At 44.0% G+C, this 4,630-nt stretch overlaps 1 pseudogene; it reads left to right on the top strand.

The window, feature by feature from the left end:
- Window positions 1-4,034: 4,034 nt before the first annotated feature.
- On the top strand, window positions 4,035-4,630 carry LOC123779512 (small ubiquitin-related modifier 2-A pseudogene; annotated as a pseudogene).

Genomic DNA, 4,630 nt, shown 5'->3' with positions numbered 1-4,630 from the left:
CAAAGACTTTTTCCCTTTACAATTCAAAGTGTGTGTGTCTTAGATGCTGCTATCACAGAGGAATTTTTAAAATTTGTTGGTTGCTTGCTTGGCTAATTGGTTTTTGCCCATGTTCAGCCAGAGACCAGGAGCTTGGATTTTCCCCCTTCAATCACTCCCCAAAATGCTCAACCTTGTCCATGCACACAGTCTTCCAGAATCCAAGGGATATGTGTGATTTTATGTTAAAGCCTGGCTTCCTAGACATTGCCTCTACATCAGAGTAGCTTATTGTTCAACCAGTGTTTGGTCAGAAGTTGCACTTTAGGCCCTGTATCAGCAAGGCTTCCTCCCTGTGTTGATGGGTCTTTGGGCAGCCTGGGGAGTGTTTCCAAGTCTGCTCCATGTCCTGCTGTGATTTCTTCTCAGTGGATGAATGTTTTGTATACAAACTTCCTGATACCCAGGGTTGACAGTGATCTGAGGAGCACTCTTCTTGGCTATCTCCTTCCCTGGTTCTGTTAAACTTCTGGTTGCTCTGCCATTTTGCTTGTTGCCACTAGTATAACGGAGCTATAAGCACTGTCTTACTTGCTCTTGACCAAAATCTCCATTGTTTTCAACAATACCCTTAGCCATAATTTCCCACCTTGTGTTCCAAATAAAGTCAGTCCCCCTCAGTCAGAGCTAGGAGCTCTTAATCATTATGGCCTGACTCTCCCCTGGGCAGAATCTCTGCACCCTGCACAGGATCTAGACATGGGGACAGCAACCCACTTATCCCAGAGTGACACTTCTATTAAAAGTGGTCTCTGGGGTGATGGTGCTTCTGGTCTTCTTGACTTACCCCTCCTGCTGTGGAGCCTCCCCCTATAATCCAGCGAGGTAGGGATTGAGGTCCCAGCATTGCTGCCTCACTCAGCTGTCACAGAGCTTCTACTCTACAGGTCGAGTCTGGGAGGGGGAAGCCCCCCTCTTCTTGGCTGCCCCAAGTAGAGTACCTGGAGGACTGTTTCTATAAGATGGAGCTGGCAGGGGGTGAATGGGCTGTGACTCGGTTGCTACAGATTTCTTATTGAGATTTAGTAGATTTTCTTGAATGACTATTTTTCCACTTGCTGTATGCACTTAGGATAATTTCCAGGACTTTAAATTACTGTTTTTAATAATTTTCTCCCATTAAATTGGTAGTTTTGTTGGGGATTGAGTCCACCATGCCCTCTACTCCAATATTCCAGAAATAGATCCACCTCTGTGATTTCTTTTACTGACTTTTCATCTAGCAGTGTCAAACGCATAATATTGATCCCTCGGCCATTAGATGAACTTCTCTAGTCAAAGTTGCTGCTAACTTACCCGTTACAGATGGTCTAACAGTTTTTTTCATATCTAATTTTAAAGCTCTAAGAAACAAATTTTATCTTTCAAATTATTTAAATTATTAAATTATTTAAATCATTAAATTCCTTTTTCTTTATATTCTAAATTAATGGTCTTAAAGTGATACTGCAACAGGGGCGCCTGGGTGGTACAGTCAGTTAAGCATCCAACTCTTGGTTTCAGCTCAGGTCGTGATCTCATGGTCATGAGATCTAGCCCCATATCTGGCTCCATGCTCAGCTCAGAGTCTGCTTGAGATTCTCTGTCTGCCCTTCCCACTTGTGCACTTCCTCTCTCTCTAAAATAAGTAAATAAATCTTCAAAAAATAAATAAAAAAGTGATAATTCTACTGAACTGGAACAGTGTTACTTGAAAATATTGAAATTTTGAAAATATGCATAAGATACAATAAGCTAAAGTAAATTTTTAACATTGTGAAAGACAAAATGCATGGAACAATTAAGAAGATTATTTTATTCAGCCTATTGCACTAATAAGGAGCACCTCCAAGCAAAGGCTCCTAGGACTTCACAGAAGCAGGTGAAAAAGGGAGTTGTGAGAAAGGGTGGAGGGTCCCATCTGCAAGCACAGGATGACCATTCACAATTAGCCATCTCTCAGAACATAAAAGGGTTGGGAGTTTCTCTGCTTTCCAGGAGCATAGGCCTCAGATAAAATTCAGTGTGATTATTTGCTTCAAATGTCAGTTGTTGTTGAACAACTCAGAGGCAATCATAAGCCTCCCGAGCAAATGAAGCCAAGCCTAAGAAATTCTATCTGAATGGACTCTTAAATACAGGGAACAAACTGGTGGCTGCCAGGTGGGAGGTGGGAGAGGATGGGTGAAAGGGATTCAGAGGTACAAGCTTCCAGTTGTAAAATATGTAAATCATGGAGATAAAAAGTACAGCATACAAAACAGTCAATAATATTGTAATAGTGTTGTCTGGTGACAGTTGGTGACTACACTTATCTTGGTGAGCACTGAGCAATGTATAGAGTTGTTGAATCAATTCTAACCTGAAACAAATCAAACCTGAAACTAATATATACAAAAGCCGGCGGGGGGGGGCGGGGGTCACGTGGATGGCTCAGCTGGTTAAGTGTCTGACTCTTGGTTTCAGCTCAGGTCATAATCTCAGGGTCATGAGGTCTAGTCCCGCATCAGGTTCCACACTCAGCAGGCAGTCTGCTTGAGATTCTCACCCTTTGCCCCTGTCCATGCTTGCTCTCTCGCTCTCTTTCAAATAAACAAATAAATCTTTAAAAAAATGAAACAAATATAATATCGTTTGCCAATTATACGCCAATAAAAAAACATAATGAAAAAGAAAACTTGTATCCCATGGATTCTTGTTGCAGTGGTTCCTGTAAAACCACTTGAATCCTCTGTTGGAAGGTGGTAGCGAAGGTCAGGTGTCAGGGTCCTGGAGATCAGACATCTTAAAAGAGGGATGCCTAAATAGGAAAGCGAAATATTAACATACAAGCTTTTTATAAGTAAAGTACCAGGAGTTGAACCCTGAAAATATCTAGTCCAGTAAATTTCAAGAAGTTGGTGGAGGAAAATCCTTCAGTTACGCAGCAGCACTGCAAACTCCCACAGCAGATGTCGATGCTCTTAGTGATGTTGCTCCTAGCCTTGGTGGCCTCTCCTAAGCAGGCGTGTGTGACCCAAGCCTTTCACCCACTTGTCCAGGGGACTCTAGCTCATGAAGCGTCTGCTGTAGCAGGGAGTCCTTCCAGGTTTATTACAAGTCTCCAGGCTTCAGCTCACAGGGCTTCTCCAGAGCCTGGGGAAATGGCCAGATGACCCAAAACGGATCTGGGTGGTCAAGCTTTGGTCTTGGTGATGCCAAGTGAGGTGGGAGAGAGAGAAACTGGAAACATTCATCAGGAGAGTTGTGGCCAGTATTGATGGAAACTGGAGGAACCGAAAATTTAGTAAGGACTGACAATTTGGGAAAGGTAGCAGCATCCAGTCCAAAGTGCAGGTAGGTATCAAAACCGATTCTTCCACACTGTCTGTCAACTAAATCTCTACCAAACAAGACAGAGTTTCCATCTCCATCAGTTACCTGCAATTTACAAAAGGGGCAAAGTGGCTGAAAGACAATGAACAGGGCTAGAATCTGAATACCTAGAAGAATGTACTATGAACTGTGTAAAGTTTTCTACTGAAACAATTTTTTTCCTTCATCTCCCTACTTTTGATTGAAAAATAATCTCAAAGAGAGAAATAAGGCTGGTCTCATTACATCTGACCTGGTTATTTTCACAGGTGCAGCAAGAATGGTCATTTAGGGGCACCTGGGTGGACCAGCTGGTTAAGCATCCCACTCTTGGTTTTGGCTCAGGTCATGATCTCAGGGTCATGAGATCAAGCCCCGTGTAGGGCTCTGAGCTCAGCCTGGGGTCTGCTTGAGATTCTTTACCCTCCCACTCCCTCCTCCTCTGCTTCTCCCAACTCACTCTCTCTCTCTCTCAAATAAATAAAATCTTAAAAAAAAAAAAAAAGGATGGTCATTTAGCACAGGCCTTTCTGAGTTCACTGCACTGCAAGGTTTCATAAGGAACCTCAGGTCGTACTTTCGAGAGCTTCCTGGTATGCTCGCTCAGTGCAGACCTGGTACCTCTTTGAGAAGCAGCAGCTGAGGAGACTCTGGCGCTCGCCATGGCTGACAAAAAGCCCGAGGAGTCAAGAGTGAGAACGACGATCGTATTGATTTGAAGGTGATGAGGCAGGATGGTTCTGTGGTGCAGTGTCAGAGTAAGAGGGAGACACCGCTTTGTAAACTGATGAAAGCCTATTGTGCATGACAGGGCTTGTCAATGAGGGAGATCAGATTCTGACTGGATGGGCAGACACAGCTGCACAGCCAGAGATGGAGGATGGAGATGTCGCTGATGTGTTCCAGCCACGGACAGAGGTGTCTCCTAAAAAGGGAACCTGCTGCTTCCCTCCAGAACTCTGTTCCTCCAGACCAAGAAGACATTCTCAGCGAGGAAACCACAATGTGGTCCCACCATATCCTGACCACTACAGTAGAGTTCTCAATTCTTTCATTTTCCCCTTCCCCACTCCTTTACTGTACATAAAGTAACTGTGTGTGCACAAGCACACTGCCTATGTTTTTAATCTAAATGGCCAATGGTGTGTTTGGTCGACAACCAAAGGAGAGGGGATGGGGGAGATACTGGTTCTGTGAGAGTACCCCCGTCTCTCCATTCGTGGTGCCTCATGCAGCTCTTCTCTTCATACTCCAGTAA

This window comes from Ursus americanus, chromosome 1, assembly GCF_024610735.1.
Source record: "Ursus americanus isolate L20-20 chromosome 1, mUrsAme1.1.p, whole genome shotgun sequence".
Lineage (NCBI taxonomy): Eukaryota > Metazoa > Chordata > Mammalia > Carnivora > Ursidae > Ursus > Ursus americanus.
The sequence above is the reverse complement of the archived record's forward strand: the minus strand, read 5'-3'. Positions and strand labels throughout refer to the sequence as shown.